This window comes from Apus apus, chromosome Z (genome assembly GCF_020740795.1).
Source record: "Apus apus isolate bApuApu2 chromosome Z, bApuApu2.pri.cur, whole genome shotgun sequence".
NCBI classification, from domain to species: domain Eukaryota; kingdom Metazoa; phylum Chordata; class Aves; order Apodiformes; family Apodidae; genus Apus; species Apus apus.
In genome coordinates this window covers 3,335,552-3,357,370 of record NC_067312.1, presented here as the reverse complement: position 1 = coordinate 3,357,370, position 21,819 = coordinate 3,335,552, and the positions used below count along the sequence as shown (strand labels likewise).

Here is a 21,819-nt window from a genome sequence, read left to right as displayed (position 1 = left end):
CGGTGCTGTTTGCTTGACACACAGAACAAAGCAGCGTTTCTGCTCCTGCTGAAAGCCTCCAGGTGGATCTCCAGTTAAGACAGAACAATAACAACAGATTGCAGATGACATCTGGAGCAACGTTGCTGCCTTATCAACTCTCCATCACCTTTCTCACCTCAAATCAGGTTTGAAGTGTAAAGGTGTATAAACATACACACCCAAAGATAATGTACAAGATGTTACAGGGCAAGACTTCTCCATTTCTGGTACAATTTGTGATCTCTCTAATTCCTGTCATAATTTACCACTTTACTTCACCTTCCCACTGTAGAAAGTTCTTTCCCTAAGCTCTGGGCAATTCATCTGTTTAAAACCCACCACCACTAAATCTGGACTCTAACACAGTGAAAGAAATTACTCCACTATACTCCAACCTTCCCCTACTGGACTGCAACTCCCAAGCCAGATACATTTGCAGGATTCCCTGGGAGAAAACAGAACACGAGGGATAAAACATCTCTCTGCCACCCAACTACACACTAGAAGGGGAAGAGCAGGTGGTCATAAGGAACATCCACCACCTTAGGCCCCACAATAAACTCACCCCAGAAAGATTATAGGAATGTTTCTCAAAACTTCTCATGGAAGAGTTTTTGTCTTACCAGAACTGTGAAGGTTTGCTACATATGTTTCTCCCACTGCTTTTACTCCATACTCCATCAGATAAATATGGCTTCATCCTGTATTTACTACCATCACGAACACTAGATAACAGTGGGCCAGCTGGAGGTGGACACAAGGGACACAAAGTCCTTAAGGTGACATTTCTGAATTTTTCAGAATTTTCTTTCCTCCCACAGAGAAGGCAGTAAAAAAGAAAGGGAGAACAATGTTTTCAGTAGATTCTGAGGATCTAGGAGAAATGCCAAGCCCATATGAAGCACCTCAAGAGCTATTTTTCACAGAGAGATATACCTCAAAGAAGCAAAGCAAATTAAAAAACAACAGTGTCAAAATTACTGAAAAGGTGCATGCATAGGCTACAGAAGAGACGTGGTGCTTCTGAGCAGTGAAAAGATGAGGTCCTACTGTTTCCAAGGAATATTGTTATCAATATTACAGTATCCACTGTTACCATTATAAAACCTGCTATGTTTAGCAAGTTTTTTGACAACACCAAGCTGTGTGGTGTGGCCAACCTGTTGCAGGGAAGGAGAGGCCATCCATAGAGACCTTGACAGGCTGGAGAGGTGGGCCTGTGCAAACTGCATCAAGTTCAACAAGGCCAAGGGCAAGATCCTGCATGTGGATCAGGACAATCTGAGGCACAAATACAGGTTGGGTGGAGAATGAACCAGGAGCAGCCCTGAGGAGCAGGCCCTGGGGGTGCTGGGTGATGAGAAGCTCCCCATGAGCCGGCACCGTGCGCTGGAGCCCAGAAACCCCCCGTGTCCTGGGCTGCATCCCCAGCAGCGTGGCCAGCAGGGCCAGGGAGGGGATTGTCCCCTCTGCTCTGCTGAGACCCCCCTGCAGGGCTGGGGCCAGGGCTGGGGTCCCCAACACAGGAAGGACATGGAGAAAGTCCAGGGAGGTCATGAAGAGGATCAGAGGGCTGGAGCAGCTCTGCTCTGGAGACAGGCTGAGAGAGTTGTGGTGTTCAGCCTGGAGAAGAGAAGGTTCCAGGGAGATCTTAGAGCACCTTCCAGTGCTAGAACAGGACCTACAAGAAGCTTGGGAGGGACTTTTTATAAGGGAGTGATGACATAAGGGGAATGGTTTTAAACTGCAAGAGGGAAGACTGAGATTAGAGCACAGCAATAGTGATGACACCCGGTTCATTCAGCCACTCTATGGGTATCAACAACAGCACTGCAGCAGGGCAGATGAACAATCTGATGGATGTTCGTGTGCCACTGCCAAGTCACATTGGGTGATGCTCAGAGGTCACTGCCCGGAAGCACAACTCAGATTCCATTGTGTAACAGAGTCTGAAATATTTGGTTTGCATCAGCTGTGCATGGGCTTGACTTAGCTTGCCTTACGTTGCATTTTCAGCTTCAGGGGACAACAAGAAAGAAGGAGATGGCAAGGTAAGGCAAGGTGGAAGAGAGAGCAAGGCATGGCTAGCTTTAGGAACATAGTATTTAGGAACTCAGTATTTCAGCCCTGTAACTTTCAGCTGTGCTACAGCCACGCTGCAAAGCTGGCAGATTACACCCTTGCCCAGAGAAATGTCCACAACTTGCTTTCAGCCATGCTGGCAAGCACAGCTTCAGGTTGTTAAGGGCTTGGACACCACAATGCAAAAAGCCTGCAGTGCAGGAATGCCCTCAGTGGCATGTGTGCAGGGATCTTTGTAAAGGATTAATTTTGCTTTGAGGGATTTTGTGCAGACAGAAATCATAGAGGTCAAAAGCCTAATAGGATTTTTTAAAAGGATTGGACAATGCAAATACCCACAGTTATGTTACAGATAACAGCTTTAGAGATAATACTGATATGTTTTAGGAGACATAGAACCCCCTCCAGCTTCAGAATAGAAGCCAGCCATTTTACTGCTTATGATTACAAACTTACCTGCATGGGCTTTTATTTTTTTTCAAAACTGCCAAATGCCTGAAATTTACACCTTTTTTCCTTGAGCCAGGAGGAACGGCCTCACTCAGAAACTGTATTTCACATCAACCTGATACTGAAAGGTGACACCAAAACACATATAACTACTTCTACTTTTTGTTACAGTCTCTGATTACACACATATCTGAAGCATTCCACTGGATTCCACACAAATGAAGGTCGTGGAGCTGTGAAGCTCTCTGTGTAGTCCTGGATATTCCCAGCCAAGTACCAGACAGCAGGATGATAGCGACCCAGGTTTTCCTAACGCTTCTGCAGCATTGTGCCCTGAAGACTGCACTGAGAAACTTAAAGAATTGAAAAATAATCAATTCTGAAATGCAGTATTTTCCATGCAGTTACCTCCAAGGCTAGGAAAGAGGCCCTGAGACCAAGACAACTGCAGCTCAGCATCACTGCAGGGACACAACAACTGGCTGAGGACCTGCATGGTTTTGAGAAGCTAAGGGGGCTTCAAGAAGGGGAGAGATTCCTTCTCCTGGAATTTCAGCATCCTAAGGCCTCCATTAAGGCCACTGAAATCCAAGCCTCTGTAACCTCTTCTACATCATAAAGGTAGTTCAGACAATTAGTGAGGAAATTTTTCATACCTCTTCTCTGTTTCTTCTAGGGTTGTCTCTGAAGTGCGACCTGATCTAATCTGTAGTTTTGAGGATGGAGGAGCACTCTATTTCTAGGCAGAAACAGAATAGTTGGATATATATTAGGACAATAATATTTGCCAGAGAAGAGAGAAAAAAAATCACAATCAGAGCTGGAACATTATTGCACCATATGCTTTGCACCAGCCAAGCACAACAGGGTCCCTCCACGATCCTTGCCTTACTGCACCCCATTGTATTTCCACCTGGAAAGACATATGGTAATGCCTAGGAGAGAAATTATTCCTTTTTTTTTTTTTTCTTTTCCCTCATGTTAAAGTAATTTTCCAACTTAAGAGGAACATTTGATTATGAACCCCACATAGGCCAAGGATAAAAAAAAGTTCCTAGCTGTTCCCACTGGCAACAAGAACAGGTCCATTGACCTGTTGGTATTATGACCAAATAAAAACATGAAAGAATGGCTTGGATGCTGCTTTGTCTCATGCATCACTGGCAAAATCCTCTGCTCTGCAGAAACCTGATGCCTCACAGTTATTTCAGGGACACTAAGTAGTACAAATGTTGTTTTTCAGCTCTCAGGGAGCATAGGGGAAGACAGACATTATAAAAATTATCCTTCCACTTGTAAAATGAAAAATACTGCTTTGTAAAGAACTGGCCATGAACAAATGTTCAGCACTGCAACTGATGCTTTTATCCCTGATTATAGTCAGTTTTCATCATTGAATTTTTGACTGTGAACACATTGATCATTACAGTAAACTGCTCATGACTGCTGCTAGAAGAGGGAAGAAGATGTGAGAAGATGGGAGCCCCTGGAAGAATGAGAGACCATAGATGAGAGAGATAGCTCTTACAGCTATCCTCTCATCAGTCAGATAAAGAGAAATATTTAACAGTGGTATTATTGTAGCAGTAATGCTTTTCACGTCCCCACAGTAGCTCTAAAGTGAGTTATCTTGGATCAGTTCTGCTTGAAGAGGGCTATATTGAGTAACCCCTTTTTTTAAAAGTTGATTATTACAAGCCTCATCAAAGCTGTGGTATGAGAGGAAGATGGAAGCCTGGGTTTGCTTTAGTATGACCATTGTGGAGGGTTGTTCCACCCCCCTTCAGTGAGGGAGCCCTTCCTTGGGACATCTCACACTGTGCCTCAGACTGGTGTTACCCATCGCCTCAAAGGGGCACATCTGCCTTGGCAGGCTGCAGCCAGAAAGCTTGAAAGCCTCAGGCAGCTGAAGTCTCAATTCCTCCCTCCCAGATTTGGAAGACTGGGAGAGGGTAGATTTAGGTGAGACATTGGGAAGAAATTCTTTGCTGTCAGGGTGATGAGACCCTGGTCCAGGTTGCCCAGGGAAGCTGTGGCTGCCCCATCCCTGGCAGTGTTGAAGGGCAGGTTGGATGGGGCTTGGAGCAACCTGGGCTGCTGGGAGGTGTCCCGCCCATGCAGGGAGGTTGGGACTTTAAGGTCCCTTCCAACCCAAACCAGTCTGTAATTCTGTGATGACTTGAAAATGCTCACAAGTGACTTGCTTTACCAGTGGAGGAACTCAGCTGCCCATTCTGGCTCAAGCGGGGAACATTCAGCCTTAATCTGTTTGCTTCCTGGGTAATAAAGATACAGATTCCTTAGAGACTTCAAACCCTGTACACATGGGTTCATCAAGGCTGCTCATTCCTGGTAGAGCTTCTTCAACTCATGTTTATTTCTGTACTGGCTTTGCTCAGGGCAGCCTTACTGCACTGCCACTTGGCCTATGCCGTTCTTTTCCATAAATTGCAGTACATACCCTGCTCTCAAATAAACAGATGTGACCTTTTCAATGCAATTTGGCAGATGTTCTCAATGTAGCCAAGTTACCAGAAAGCTGAGTGGTAGCCCTTATTTAATTCACTGGAGAAAACCTGCCTGCATTCTTCCTGAAGCAGAAAAACACTTCATTCCTTGAACTTTCCCTTCCTCTTCACTCTGTTCTACAACCAGAATTGAATTAACACCATGACTGAACTTTCTGGAATCTTGGATAAAACATAACTGCTTCTACATCCATATCACTGTATTTAGTATTTAATATAATCTAAAATAAAAATACTTAATTGTGCGACATCCTGTAGTAATGAATTATGATAAGGTAGGGAAGCATTATTAATTTCATTCACAAGCAGGGACCTTGTGGCAAAGAGATTATGTACTCTTCAGTCATGTCTTTCATTAATTTCCCAAATCAAGTCAGGTTCCCTATTTGTGAGACCAGCCCTCAACTCTGAACAAACTCAGGTAGTTTATGTTCTTGTTCATTTGCTAGATGTAGACAAGCAAGAGTGTTTCACTAGCTCAAATGATGGCACGACCCTTTTCAAATTTGCACATGCAGGTCTTTTCAAAACACTCATTTTAACAGCTTGGATTTTCAAAACCAGTCATTCTGGGCCAAACTATTTCAAACCAATGAAAACAGCAACCTCGCTGATTTAAGGAGAACAGGATAAAGGCAGAGACAGATCTTCTGAAAATCATATGTGCTGCTTTTATGTGTTAGTATCAATACTGGATAGTCTTGCAAACCATCCAGTGAAGGAGCAGAAATACTATCATGTGGCATATTCTACTAGTCATTCAGTCACAACAAATCACAGGCAAGCAGAAAGCTGAAATGCCTTCCTGAAGTGCCTGTCTCTCTTCATTGCCAAGTAAGGCCTTCACTGTAGATATCTCTGTTAAATGTCTAATATTTTGTGAGATGGACCCAGGCATCTCTGGAAGTGTAGGTAAAATCTGAGGAGATCGCTTGACTATAGCCAATGCATAATTAAAAAAGAAAAAACAAAACAAAAAAACAGCCAAACAAGCAACAAAAAAACTCATCAGCTTTCTAGTTAATAGTTTTAGAGGAACTGCATGCTGTTAGGAAAAAGGCTGTGAATGAAAGAAAAGGTAAAGTTACATAGATTAAGGAACCTATCAGCTTTAAAGGCAGTGTGACCCTAGAAAATCCCAAAAGCTGGTAGTGAAACTATTCACTGCCTTTCTGTATATATATGTACGGCATTAAACCATACAGTGTCAACTTAAAACTAAAAGGGTTTTCTTTTCACAGCCCTGAAAATAAAATAAAATTTTAAAAAATAGACTTTTTCTACTCTTTACAAGGTTTACTAGCATCAGCTTCACAGATTTTCTAACACTGTATGGGTTAGGTACCATTTTGCTGCCGTAAGCTCTTCCATCACAGGCTTCTGCTCATGTAGAAACGTAGTAAAGCAGAAGATTCACAGTGTTATTTTGAGGTAAATGGCCCACCATACTAACTTGCAGGACTGGTCCTTGCTAGTGGTCCAAAAATGAACTGAATCATCAGTTGTAAAGAAACAGTTGCCCCATCGGGCACCTTACAATAGTGAAAGTTTTTCTGTCACAAATTGGCTGAGTAATTAAGTTGCATGTTTTCTTTCTCATGCATCATTATTAGAAATTGGATGCAAATATGTCATCTACTGAAACACGGATAAACATGCTGTCTTCAGAGGATCCTTTCAGACTGTTAGTGTAAGTTTAGAGAAGTGAGAGGGAGGGGTAAATAAAACGAATAAGCTACAGATTTATCTAAGTTAACTGTGGTGACTCATCAGAACTAATGCCACAAGTGAGAAAATCTCTTGGTCCATCCATTTGAACAACACGAAAATAAGACCCTGGATTTACAGCACGAGCTAAGCTGTTGTCTAAGGTGGTGCCACTCTGCCATCCAGGCGGAGTTCAAATTTGAACTGTTTTGGAGGAAATCCTGTATTCCAGCAGGCCAAGGCAGACTCAAGCACTCAAATCTCTCAAGATCTGAGGCAACACCAGGTGGAAGCCATACAGGAATGATAATGGAGTGCCACCCCTGACTTAACACACTCCCTGAGCAAGGACAGACATTATTAGCTCCAAATCAGATCAAATGTGCTATCTGGTGCTCAGGTCAAAGCTGCCTTCTGCATGGCTAACCTGGATGGTATCCGGAGAAGCTCCTGCCTGTCTACACAAGTCTGTGTACAAATAACCACTGAATGTTTTCCAAATGAATCTGTATAGACAATGGAGCCATTCTGCACGGTTACAGCCATGGAAAAGAAAAAAACAACAAGTGCTCCATGCACAAGAAAGCAAGCCAAATCTATCTGAATGGAATAGAAAGCAGAATCTAGACCAAAGTGCATCGAGGCTCTACAAAGGAAAAATCTATGTGTGTGTCTGAAGAAGAGAGGATCCAGAGCAAAACACAGCAATGAAGATGGATTAAAAACTCCAAGAAACACTAGAAGCAGGAAATGGCTTGTCCTGCTTTACCACAGCTTCTCCTGCTGCACAGGTACTATAACTTGCAAAGCAATCTTCTTCCTGTTCAGTATAGCTTCCTCTTTGTAGCCCCAGTACAACAGTGATGCAGTGCTGGGTACAGCCTGGACCGACTTCTTCTCATCAAGGACTCAGCTACACTTTCACAAAGCCCTCTTTTCAAAGTTTTTCAAATGTCCAAAATTTGCTGCAGTACAGTCTTACTTATGCTGCTGTAAACACAGAACAGTTAATCACAGGCATAAAGTACTTTTAGGCTCTCCAAGCCTGTATCACAGCAGATGAAAAAAATTCAAGTCTGTTCAGGAGGCAGGTACAAAAATATTGTATCACTTCAATTTCACTTATGCCGTTAAAAGGTGTGCTGAATGCCTGGGGTACTTCTATAGGCACAACTTTTATTCCTCAGGCACAACTTAGTTGACTCTACGGATTGGTTTTAGCCAAGTTACAACCAGAAGGACTTCAGTACAGCACTCTCCTTATCTGTGGCTAAAGGCGATGCTGTGGAGGAGAGAATGAGGACAGTAATTGCTCCAGAAACACAGAAAAAGGATGTGCTCTTAGTTAAAAATAATTTTAAAAAGGTGTAAAGAGAAATGGTTAGCACCTGTAATAGGATTTTTGTAAGTAGTGTACAGGCTGAAAAATACTTTGTATGAGAGTTGTTATTTTTACATGGGAAGGAGGTCATGTGAAGAATAAAATGCCCATAAAGATGGCAAGCCAGTCAACACTTTTTTCTTTTTCTCAGGGAGCCTCATAAATTGGAAGCTGTTTGACAATTCTATAAGGTTTGTTTTCCTGCACAGATTGGCATAAGTTGGAATGCAATGAATGGCAAAGAAAAATAAAGCTAATTTCAATTATATTTATAGGTTTGTGGCTGAGCACCAGCTGTGCAAAACAGTCCTAACTTCCACGCAGGCATAAAGAAAAACTAGGTTTGTAATCAGTCATCAAGTCTTTAGAAAGAACCCCGCCTGTTGACAGAGAACTGCATGCAGAGCTGAGGCTCAGCCTGTGTAAGAAGCCCATACCAGGGCTGCCCAGCTCTTCAGAACAAAACAAAAGTGCTTTTCCTCAGTTGTGACACAACCAAGTCGATTAAAGGAAGCCATTTGATGTCTGCTTCACAACACCTGGAAGATACGCCAACAGAAAAGTGAGCCTTTGGGTGGATACAGCTTGCCAGCAAAGTATCTGGTGAACATTCCCTCTTGTCCAGGGAAAAAAAAATGAATAGAACAGTTCAGCCTTTGCCCTTCTTGGCTAAGTGAAGGACTTGGGTCAGGTAATTTGTTTCCAGTACAGCTACTGAAGAGGCAGCAAACACATCGAGCTTACAACCTATTCTATGTGAAGCTGATAAGCATCTGGCCAAAGTCTGGACCTCTCAGATCTAGCCTCTCCTCTGTTACACTATCCCTTTGAGGAGTATGGTGCAATCAATACAAGCTCTTTAATAACACGAGTAATGCCTTTGGGGCAATGTGTAATTCTGAAGTCCTGCTGACCATTTATGACCCCTGAAATCGGTGTTTAGTTAAAAAAGCAGGGCAAGTCAGAATTTCCTCAGCACATTCCCACCTTCTGCTCCCTCCCGACTGCTTGCTGCTGCAGCTTCGATACATTAAATGTATTTTATCACATCAAACTTGCTCCGATTGAGTGAAATCCTGCAAGTTCTCCTTGGGCAGAAGCTCTGCTGAAAGGCACAGGGCGGTTTTTCCCCGCCTGAGGCTGGAAGCTGCTTCTGACAAGGACCATTCATTCCGCACGGCTGGTCCGACCGTTGATTCCACCCGTGGCGGTTTTCCTCTAAACAACACGCTTGCCTAAGAGATTTATTTTATAGTCTTTTCTGCTCTGCAGCTCTCCGGGGGTACTGCTGTGTACGTTTTCCCTTAGTTTGATCCCGGTGACCTTCGCCTTCCCACTGGATCTCTGCCTCTCAGGGAAGACGCTGGCCCGCTCGCTCCCCGCTGGGCAGGTGAACGTCACCTTCGCTCTTCAACAGGGAGCCCAGCCGTCGTTTTTAACCCTTGTGTTTTTTGTGTTTTTTTTTTAAAGGCAGCTCACAAGGGGTCCACGGCGCCCAGCCTGACTCCCCCGCTCTGAAGCGAGCCCCCCAACCTGCCGGGAGGCAACATCCCCACGGCGGGGAGAGCCCGGCGAAGGAAGGGCCGGGGGGCTCCAGCCAACGTTCCCCCGGGAGCTGGCAGAGCCCGGACTGATGCAGACGGTGCCTGGGATCAGGGAGGGGGCTCATCCTCCACCTCCTCACGGCACCCCGGTATTCCCGGACACGGGAGGGGGGACGAACCCAGCCAGGCCCAAGGAGCCCGGGGAGGCCCAAGGAGCCCGGGGAGGCCCGCAGGCCCCTGGGGCTCCCGTCCCCTCCCTCTGCCACCCTCGGTGGGACCCCGGGAAGGCCGCTGGGATAAGGGCTGCGGGCCGGAGCGGGCAGCCGAGCCCCGGGGAAGGTTTAGCAGCCGGCGGGAGGAGGCGGCAGAGGAGCCGGGGCAGCGTGTGGTGGAAGGGAGGCCCGCCCGGCCCGGCTGGGGCAGCGCTGGGTGGGCGGGAGATGGCGGGGGGGGGGGGGGGGGGGGGGGTGGGGAGCCCGGCAGCAGCTCCCGAGCAGGGAACGCGGAGCCCCGGGGGAGCCAGGCGGGCGCTGCCGGCGGCGGGAGGGCAGCCGGGCGGGCTGTGCCGGGGCTGGGGAGCGGGGCCCATCTTCCTCCTCACCCTGCCTGTGGGGAGCGGGGCCCCCGGGCCGCCCCTTCCGCGGGGCGCTGCTGCTGCTGCTGCTGCTGCTGCTCGGGGGGAGCTGCCCTCCGCATCCTTCCTCTCCCAGCCCTGATGGAGTCGGTGAGAGCGGTGCTGAGAGGAACCCGGGGCGGGGGACGGCGGAGTCTTCAGGCCAGGCCGCGGGTCCCTGCCTGCCCGGCTGCGGGCCGAGCCCCGCTGAGCTCATTAGCTTCTCGTTATCCTCCCCCCCCCCACGCTCTTTAATTAGAAGGGCGCTGCGAAGTGTCTTCACCTGGGTCGTGTTAAAGTGGAGCAACGTTAAGAGTCACAGGGTGAAGAGTAATTCTTTGGGGAACAACGTTAGAGTCACAGGGTGAAGAGTAATTCTTTGGGGAACAACGTTAAGAGTCACAGGGTGAAGAGTAATTCCTTGTGGAACAATGTTAGGAGTCACAGAACGAGGAGCAGCTCCTGGTGTATAGCACCACGTACTTTCGCCCCCAGCAAAACCTGTGTCTTTGCTTCTGCCGCCTGTTTTTGTGCAGCATAGCCCAATTTTTACCTGTCGCGCGCGTCTTGCCCTTGTGTCGTGGATCTCCTCCTCGCATGGCATGTGGTGGTTTTTGTGTTGTGTAGCAGACACTGGGCAAACGTCTTAACAAGTTGTTTGGGTTTTGTTGTTTTTTTTTAGCACAGACCGGCTTTGTGGTTAACCGTGAGAATGTTGCGAAGCAGATTCTTGGAAATAATTAGCATAAGCCGACCCTTTTCTCGAAATAGTGATGCCTATGTGTTAGAAGAACTGAGAGCTGGAACTGTTTGGTGCGCGGCTTCTGTGCGCTTAATAAATTACTAATTTGGATAAAGATCCCACTTAGGAGCGAGTCATTTATCACAGGGCCAAGGGCAGGGGGTAGGGAAGGTGTTGCCGCTTCTCTCCTCTCTCTCCTTTTGGCAGGTGCGGGGAGGGCACCTCGTCAGGGTAAGGTGACGGATTTTGGGCGTTTCTGGGCGTTTTGCTCACCGAGGTGTGTAGTTGAGTTCAAGGGTGAGCGTTGAGGGTTAAAATCCTGATCAGCTGTGTTTGTAAAGATGGGGGATAAAAGCAGTGCCTCCACGGAGCCTTGGGAAAGGTGTCTCTCTGTCTCTCTGTCTCTCTGTCTCTCTGTCTCTCTGTCTCTCTGTCTCTCTGTCTCTCTGTCTCTCTGTCTCTCTGTCTCTCTGTCTCTCTGTCTCTCTGTCTCTCTGTCTCTCTGTCTCTCTGTCTCTCTGTCTCTCTGTCTCTCTGTCTCTCTGTCTCTCTGTCTCTCTGTCTCTCTGTCTCTCTGTCTCTCTGTCTCTCTGTCTCTCTGTCTCTGTCAGTTTTACACAGTGCTGCACTGATCTTGAGGAAGGACGGTCTGACCTGAACCGGATCAGCAGCGTTTTCTCAGGGAAGTCAATCAGTGAGAACCCCTCACAAACTCACCCAGCAGGGCGGGTTGCTTTGTTTTTAATTTACTTTTCCCCTGCATTAATTTAAATCACTGCAGTTCTGATAATAACGTGTCCCCTGCTTTGAGTCTCTGTTCGAATGAGTCAGAATAAACCAGCCTGTTTGTATGATAAACAGGTGCTTGTATACTTTTCTTGTAGAAAAAAAAAATAATTCGAAGTCATTGTAGTCTTTTTTTTTTTTTTTTTTTTTTTTTTGTGTATAAGTATTACTGATTACTGAAATGGACTTTCTAAGAAGAAGAGGTGCCCTGCAGAGGAGGAAGGCAGTCTGCTCTGGAGACATTACAGATACCCGGGGATAAGCAATACTGCATTTTGGCTTCCCCAGTGATGTAGTCCAGTACTTAAAAGGGGCAGGTCATTGTCTGACTGTAGTGGCCATGAAACTCGAGGGCTTTGGCAAGAGTGTTATTCTGCTTGTTCTTCTACAAGAACTGCTTTCTTCTCCTTCACTTGTCGTTTGCTGTTGCACACAGAAGGCCCAGACACTTTGCTCCAGGATAACTTTGCTCCAGTCACGAGGTAATAGAGACTCTGTGACAGCTCTCAAATGCAAAACATTCCAAATTAAAAATTGCTGTTAATTTTTAATCTGGTTTTCTGGTTTGTATTTATGACCAAAAAAATATTGTGATGCCAGTGTGTCTCTTACAGAATAGCACATATGGTAAGTTTTTCTGGCATTTATGTAAATGAAGTGGTAAATAAAATGCTTGTAAGTGAATAGCTATTATTAATACATAATCTTCAAGTCCCTGCCAGAAGGCCTACTACAATATTAATATTAATGCTTGAATTGAGCTCTTTATCTTTTCTTCTATACTGTATTTTATTAACAAGCTAATTAGCAGAAACTTAAGAATGTTTTACTCAGTTATATTAACAAGAACAGCTGCTCTGGTATAACAAAGTGAATTATAAGTGAGCCAGCAGTGCTAATTAGGCCAAGGAATGAACCAGACAATAATAAAAGAGTACTACTTACCTAAACTGGGCTCTCAGTCTTTACGGACTGAAAGTTTTGTGTGTTATATTGTTGTTGTCCTGGCAAAAAAACACAAGTATAGGACCCCAAGCCTTCAGTTTCTGGGAAGGGAGGCAGTCTTGTAGTTCAGAAAAAGGATGGAAAGTTTGAAATAAAAATTTGTTGGTGTGCTTGTTGGCATTGGCTTGTCTTGAAACTTGTCAGCAGGAGCTTTGAGGTCCCGTATAGAGGCCTGCCTCTTCAGCTCTGTGGCTGGGATGGCTTCCTTTGAGGTATAATATTTTAGAGTTTTTGGTCCCTCAGTCCTTAAATCCTTTAAATTTGTAGATTCCCCTTGTCCTTTGCTTCACCCCACACCTCCCACCCCAATATTCCCTGACCCTGATCTTGCATTGTGCTTCTTGTCTCTTTATTCCTTCGTCATGACTTGAGTGATTATTTTCCATCTCAAACCAAAGTTGCTGCAGCTCCACCACAAAATGATAGTGATATATTAATGACTTCTTGAAACACCAAGCAACTAAACTCATAAAACTAAAATTTTACATCTGTGTCCTGTAAAATGGTCACTCTGTGAATCTTATTTCACTCTGCTTTTGTAACAAAGGTCCATAATTATCCCAGCCAGAGAGTAAAGCTCCAGTTGTTTTAGGGACAAATCAAGGTTTTTACAACTCCAGTACCCTTCTTTCTCAGATCATACAAGTAGCTTCAAGAATCCATAGAACATCTAGACATGTTGCAGAAACATGTGCATGAAGTTTATGTTTAGAATTTATGGAAATGGACAAGTAGAAGGCCTCTAAGCTTTATATATGAGGAAAAAAAACTTTTTATGCCCCAGAAGAAAACGACCATGTAGCCTGTGTGTATTGGAAACTTAGGAGAAAATGGCAAAAAACAAAAGGGGGTGAGTATTATTTTTTTTCCTCCACTGCAGACTTCAGGGTAGGAAAGAAACTGTCAGTGTAGAGGAGAGTGGGGAAATAATACTTCTAGGGAGAGGCCAGGCAGCTGCTGTTTAGTTTTGATATTTCTCATCTCTAAAAATAATTTTGCTAATTTAATTAGAAGTATTTATTTTTTTAAATAGGAACCATTTTCTTCAGAATATATATAATGAAAATGTTGAAGACCCAAAGCTAGTATGAGAATATGGAGTCATAGTGTATATATATATATCTCAGAAGTGTATCTGTTCATGTAAAAAAAAAACCAAAAACAACCCACTCTGTTTTGTCTCCTACAAATAATTATATTTTGAGGTGGGCTTGCTCTTTCTTTTATTCATAAATAACTTCTTGCAAGAAGACAGGTTCCTTATGTTGAGTTGCACTCAAGATATATTCCTTAGAACCTCACTGTGTTAGAAGCATTTGTTGGTGTTACTGTAGAAATGTGTGTTTCATTATTTCTTTGTCATTTGCAACTCAAACACAGATGAGGAAGTGTTAATTGTTTCTTACGGTGTATTTTTTCTCCACTTGAGCAACGAGGAGAAAGTGCTGATGTGGCGTGTGATTTTTGTTTAATATTCCCCATCATTTTTTCCTCCCAGTTCTGTCTTTTTCCGTGTCCCCAGGCAGCACTTCATGCATTAAAAGGGATTTCCAAGAATAACCACATTAACTGCCCTCTTGTGACCCACAGGTGCCTCTAATTACAGAACAAGACAGGCTGAGATCAGTAAGATCTCATCTTCCTTTGCTAGGTTATCATATATTTAATAGATAATTACCAGGGCTTCTGAGGGTCAAGATTATTTTAAAAAGGGAAAATGTTCTTTGCAAGAGATAAAATAATTACGGAAATTAGGAAAAATTCCTTCCGGGATATCATTTGTGAGAAGGGCTGTAAAAAGGTTGCACTTGGCTAATTGAAGTCTTTAAAGAGGTTTGTGACTAGGCCAGACCACCAGTTTCTAGAGCTGGAATATTGGCTACAAAAGGAGAAGACCCAGCCTGTTCTCAAAACCGGAAGAGTGTCACCTGGAAAGCCCCGGGAGAGTGGAGAGCAGGTGTGGGAGGAAGACTTGTCCAAGGGAGGGGCAGTGGTGGGAGGAGAGGAGAAGTGACGTGTGGGGGAGCTCTGAGGAGAGCTGCAGCTTGCAGCTGTGTGCACAAACCCTCCTGTAACATTTGGCACGGATGAGCTGTTCTGTCTCTGCAGGTGGATTCTTAATTTTTTGTGGTAGCTGACATTTTGTGATACGACATCTGAGCTGTATTTTAAGTTTCGCCTCCACCCACAAAAACATTCCCAAAATGTGAACCAACTATTTGTAATACTAAGCTTAAAAGTATTAACAACTTCATTTCATCTCTAGATATTGAATTTAACAAGAAACAGCAAAAGTGTTAAATTTCACACAGATTTCTGTATACTTCAAAAGGAAGCAATAGCTGCTTTTCTATTTCCTTTTTCTCCCCCCATCCAGGTGAATTCCACAGTAGACCAGATCAAAACTATCACAGACAAGAAGTCCAATGTGAGGAATATGTCAGTGATTGCTTATGTTGATGGTGGCAAATCAACTTTGAACAGACTCTTTGGTGTGTAAAGTGGGTATCCTTGCTTCTGCCTGAGCTGAAGAAACATGATCCACAGGCTCAAGGAGAGATGAAAAAAAAAAGGTGGATCACCATCAAGACTGCCTAAGAATCTGTCTTTTGTTTGTTTCTTTCTTTTTCATCTGAAGACAGAAGAATGGTTTGCTCAAAGCCTTACATCTGATCAGATCTTTTCTTCAGTTTACATGTGAACCAAGCTGTGCATTATGGAACAGTCACAGAAGTTCAGAGACTTCAAAGTGCAACCTGGGCAATATTGAAGTAGAGCTTTTGAGCAACAACTCTTACCTGCTTCTCACTGTGTAGAGAGGTGCTTTCAGAAAGATTCTCAGAAGTAAACTTTGTTTTTATTGGGTTGCTTACAGATTATCACCCTGTTCCTGCAAGCCAGTGCAGTGGTCTGTGTCTCGTCTGCAACTGCAAAGTTAACAAGTTGCAAAGTGATTTGGAGCATGACTTACAGTGATGTTACATGGTGACTGCTGTCTTGAGGTGTTTATTTTGAATAAGAATAGAAATTAGTTACACCCAAACCAGAATTTTGGATCTTAAGAACTTCAGACATCGAAATACTGAATTCTTCATGCCTGTTTTTTTTCTTCTAAGTATATCAAGAAATATTGGCACTGTAACAGACCAGGTATAATGCCTGATCTCTGCAAGTTTTAAAATCAGAAAACTATGAAACATTATTTAATTGTCTACTCTTACAGGGCAGTTTCTTTTTATTATCAAGTGTCAGACAGCAACTTGGCCTTCAGCAAACAGTGTAGGGATGGTTCAGGTTTTCTTAATAACTTAATGAACTCCCCTGAATGTGTTGACTTCACCTTTGAAGTCAGAGCAGCTCTCTGTGTCACTGATGATGCCCTTGTTGTGGAGGACTGTGTTCCAGGTAAGCACACTCTTCTAATTAGACAGAAAAGCATTTTATTTAATTCCCCTTAAGAAAAACAAACACAGAAATGTGGGTGATGGAAGAAGCTTCTTACTCTGGAAGTTTAACTTCTAATGGTATGAGTTCTGATTTGCAGTCTTAGCCCATGGCCTTTGATGTGTCTTGGAGGGTTATATCCACTCTGTATCCAGCTTGTTGGTTGAATGTAGAGTAACTGAGGAAATAAAATTCTGGGGAGTAGAGCTGGCCATCATTCTTCTCCTCCTTCAGTTAGAAAATAGATCAATACATGTAATTGAGAAGTGACAGTGTTAGGAAGCTCCAGGACTACCACCAAGTTCCCAGTTTGAATTTCCCAGTCACTGCTGTACAAAGTAGATGAGAGATCTTGCCTGCATGTATAATGAATGTTTTAATTGTACTTAATTTTTCTAAGGGATCTGTGTGCAGACAGAGACTGTTCTGCAGCAGGCTATTGCAGAACGAGTCACATGAGTACTCATGATGAACAAAGAGGATCCAGCCCTTGCTGGAATTGCAGCTGGAGCCTGAGGACCTCTACCAGACATTTCAGTATGTTGTGGAAAATGTCAATGTCATCATTTCTACTTACAGAGAAGGTGAAACTGGACCAATGGGTAGTACTATGGTAAAGAAAACTTTAAAACTTTGCTATGGTTGAAATCCTATTTTGCAGCCTTGTTATGAAACAATAGCATACATTTATGGCAGTTCAGATCTCTGGTCAACCTAAAGGAGCCATTCATCAGTCTCCTTCCAGCCCCACTGTTAGATACTTTTTATTTTGGTGACAGTGTTTTCAGACTAGCCAACCGGGGAGCAGAAGCAGCTGAGAGAGAGAATTCATAAAGCAGATCCTCCTCTAGTGATGCATTCTCACTAACAAAATGTGTAACCTCAAGCCAGTTGCTCAGTGTCATTCAAACATCAAGTGTCAGATGTTTGCCTGGGGCAAAGTGCTGAAGGGAAGCTGTGGTTTGAAATTTAAGGCAAAGGACCAGAAGCCAGAAGATTAGCTTCCTGTGCCTGGCTTTGCTGCCTGTGTCACTTACATGACAAGAAACGCAGCCTTTCTGGTATTCCCGAATGATAAGACATTTAATTTGCTCTTTTCTGATCTGAAGATGTAGGTCACTGTTACTCTGCCAGTAATTATATTGTAACGTGCTGGGTATCTCTGGAAGGATGGTTTGAAACTAGAAAGACAAATAGTATTTCCTATATTGCAGCTGAGAATTGTAGGACAAAAATCCAGAGGCAACCGCAGGTCTTCTCTGGTGGCTCAGCTGTTAGAATAAGGAAATGTCAGAATCAGGCTGCTTCAGATAATACATTTGTCCAGCAAATAGCTACAATACAGGCCTTTTCACCAGACTTTTCAGACTTGGTTCCCTTTTTTTCAACATGATTCTGTACTGGCTTGTGTTATAGCTAAAGCTGACTGCAGCTTAACCTAGTTCCTGGTACAAAGGACTCTGGGCTAGGATTGTGTTCTGTTACATTCCATGAATCTCACTCATCCTTAAGACAGACCAGGATTATCAGTGTGGCAGGAACGAGCCACCTGTATTTTAATTTTCCAGAGAGAGTTCAATAACAATTCAGATTATATTCTTTCCAAAGTCATAATCCTCCAAATCCTACTCAGCACTTATAAATTTAAGAAGTTTATAATTTAGCCTTTGTTATAAATGCACTCACCGTGTGGGACAAAGTAAGGCTCTTGCTTCAAAAGCAGTAATTAGTAGACCCATTTTCAGGGAAATAATTTCTTGTTCTTTGTTCCAGAAAATATTTGGCATCTTCACTCATGCTAAGTGTCATTGAAAGGAAATTGATAATTTTAAATCAATGTTTTGTGACATGCATTCTGTTTTCCCCCCTCCCTCCTCTTTTAACTTCTTGCCTTTCAAAGATGGATCTAGTCACCAATACTGTTGGATTTGGCTCTGGTCTGTGTGGCTGGGCATTTAGTCTGAAGCAGTTTGCTGAGATGTATGTAACCAGAGGTGAAAAAAACACAACTCCCTCCAGCTGAGTGGTCAAAGAAAGTAGAAGATGTGATGAAAAAACTCTGGGGTGATAAGTAAGTAACACAGCACACATGGGATGAGCGTAGGAACATGTTTACATGCCACAGTGACACTCTAAGGGTATCAGTGATGCACACCAATAAGGGTTGAGTTTGTGCTTCTGTAAAGCTAAGCTTTCACAGGCAGCTTAGAAAGCTGGTGAGAAACATGAGTTTGTAACCCTTAAAGCAAAAACGCTTGTGTGTCCAAGAAAGGCCATTGCTTCTGATGCAGCTGTGCTGCTTGTGCCTTCTGTGGTGAGTTCTGAGAACCTGCTCAGTCAGAGCAGATGAAGAAGATTCACTCTCAGAACTTCAGGACATAAATTCTTTTATGACCCCACCTGGAGCACTGTGTCTAGTTCTGCAGCCCCCAACAGAAGAAGGACATGGAGCTCCTGGAGAGAGAGTCCAGAGGAGGCCACAGAGATGATGAGAGGGCTGGAGCAGCTCTGCTCTGGAGACAGGCTGGGAGAGTTGGGGTGTTCAGCCTGGAGAAGAGAAGGCTCCAGGGAGACCTTAGAGCACCTTCCAGTGCCTGAAGGGGCTCCAGGAAAGCTGGGGAGGGGCTTGGGACAAGGGCAGGGAGTGATGATGAGGGGGAGTCATTTCAAACTGGAAGAGGGGAGGTTTAGGTGAGACATGAGGAGGAAATTCTTTGGTGTGAGGGTGGTGAGACCCTGGCCCAGGTTGCCCAGGGAAGCTGTGGCTGCCCCATCCCTGGCAGTGTTGAAGGGCAGGTTGGATGGGGCTTGGAGCAACCTGGGCTGGTGGGAGGTGTCCCTGCCCATGCAGGGGGGTTGGAACTGGATGATCTTTAATGTTCCTTCCAACTCAAACCAGTCTGTGATTCTGTGGTAATCAAACTGCATAGGTAACATTAATACACAGCATGATGTGAACCAAATCCAGTATTTTTATACCAAAGCACTTTTCTATTAATTTAATTAATCTTAAGTTGTATCTCATCAACGATGGAGTTAATTTCCTATTCAATGTGTAAACAACTTTGTGTTACCTGCCTGCTATATATTTGTGTGAAAGCTCATCATATGTGCTTGTCTTCTGATGCCTGCTGAGAAATTAACCTGCCTTGATTCATTTAGCGCACAGGGTTCTCCAAGATTTCTCTTGTATGGTATTTAAATTATTTCAGTAGGGCTTCAAAAACCAGTTATGGGTAACAGGATGGAGTAAAAGGATTCCTGGCAACATGTTTGCTTACATGCCTGGTTTCCTGTAAAAGCCTAAACAAACTAAACAAGCAGAAAGTCATCCTTTGGCTCCCCAGATATCTTACAGTTACTGCTACAGTCAAAGAAGGATTAGCCACTTTTCTGCTATTTTAATCTCTGCTAAAATATGAAACTTCATGAAGTTTTCTTTCAGAAATAACTAAGTGGAAATTTGCAGGAAGAGTGGATACTCCTGGAGTTCAAAACTGGATTAGTAGAAACAAACATCATCTTTGATATTTTGATCCAGCAGCTGGATCAAACCTAGTGGAATCAACCACTAGCCCAGATGGAAAGAAGTTTCCGAGGACATTTTTCCAGCTGGTTCTGGATCCTGTCTTTAAGATAAAGTAGTATTTTGTCTTGATTGGACTGCAGGGGCATAAGGGGAAACTTACAAACCATGCTTTCTGTAGAGACTAGGAAAACTGCAGTATAGGAAGAACATGCAAAAGGTGGAGCAGAAGCAGAAGTCTGCAAATCTGAGTGGTCTGTTCAGTGAAACAACATAGCCCTTGGGCACTAGCCCAAGGGGTGGGTGGAGGGGGAAGGAATGCAAGAGTGCTCATTTTCTGTAGTTCAAACATACAGTTATGTTCAAATTGCTTGTTCTAGGTAAGTATTCCTCATAGCCTTCAAGAAGATTTAAGTAGTCATAGGGATTTTTTAAAAGGCTATCAGGAGTATTTACATTGCATCTCTAGCTATAGCCTGCTATCCAGAAGGTTTTTTTGAGGGTCTGTTGCAAGGCGTGGTGAAGCAAGTTTTAATTACATTGTGAATTTTGTGTCCCTAGGCCAGGATGCCCTGCTGGCTGCCTGCTGGAGGTGCCTTGCTTCTGAGGGTCACCATTCACCCACCTGCCCCTGCAACAGCACCAAAACACCACTGTGAACTTCTCTGTGTGGGGACACCTGATGATGAGGCTGCTACAGGTAAAAAAAATAAATTCCCAGTGTACCAGGGGCTGTAAAAAATGCTGCACCTCTGGTGCATAGATGAGTAGAACTGCCTAAAATGGATTTGGGTTAAGTTTCTCTGTTATGGTGGTAATCAACTGATTTGGGGGACCCTGTTGAACAGGGTATTAAAAAAAGTAAGGAAGCAAAGGAAAAGCCTTGGGGTGCTACACAAAGCAACTTGCCTTATGTCCTTATATGCTGGATGCTGATGAAACCACATGATACTTATTTTAGATTTGGAGAAGATGTGAGATGAGCAGGAAGATGGTATGCACCAGCCTTTGGATATACTGTAAGAGATGGATGGAGCAGCAAGTTCACTACTCTCATTCTCTTTGCAGCTGTGATGCTGGTCTGCCAAGATCTGGTGGTTTCTCCTCAGTCACAGTCAGAATCATAACAAGGTACTTTACTTTCAAACACTTCTAACATGTCCCCTGGTGGCTGACGTATTGTTACACTTCTCTGATTCATTCTCCACCTTCAAGCTGGGGGATGAAAATCTGGTAAAAAAAATTGAACCCTCTCCCAGTTGTCTGAAGGTGGGGTTGAGGTCATGAGTAGATAAAGAGCAAATAGCTGAATCTGACATTCGTAGGGAGGATTTAAGTTTTGAATAATTCATCTGTAATATGATTCTCAAGTCTTTTCAAGAGGACCTGCATTTTTTGGATTTGTGTAGATTTGTCACTTCCATCAGAAAGCTGCAAATGTTGAAATAAATAAATTGTATTTGAGGTAATATTCAATTCCAGTATCAGCAGAAGTGAATCCTTTGTGTCACAGCACAGGTGTTTAATCCTCTTAATGAGCTGTTTACTCTCACAAAACCAGAGCAGGATTTCTGGTTAGAGGTCCTGCTTCTGACCATAGCATCCGTGACATCGCTGAGGATGCAGACTTCCAGCACTGTATTTTCTGCATTATAATGGATTACAGGGGATCTTTAAATCCCCCTATTCAAGCCTTTTCCTGGGACTAGGTCATATTGGTAGAGATAGAGTGATACCATGGAACCTGCTAGTAGAAGAGGGAAGCTTCAGAAAGCGGGGAATAGTATTATCAGAGATCTCAATATTGGAAGAAAAAACAGTGGTGATGATTGGTTACCTTAACAAATAGTCCTTGGTGGCTACCATAGCTGTACCTCATCTGTCTGCACACATTTGTCCTTTACTAACTGGAAAAGAGAGAAGCTGTTAATAAGGTCCACTGAATTTTTGGGAATCACATGTATACAGTTCTTAAGTTCTGAATCTCATA

The 21,819-nt window shown here is 43.8% G+C and overlaps 1 pseudogene; it reads left to right on the top strand.

Moving 5' to 3' along the window:
- The first annotated feature begins 9,802 nt into the window (after positions 1-9,802).
- LOC127395569 (elongation factor 2-like) lies at positions 9,803-19,948 on the top strand (annotated as a pseudogene).
- The last annotated feature ends 1,871 nt before the right edge of the window (positions 19,949-21,819 follow it).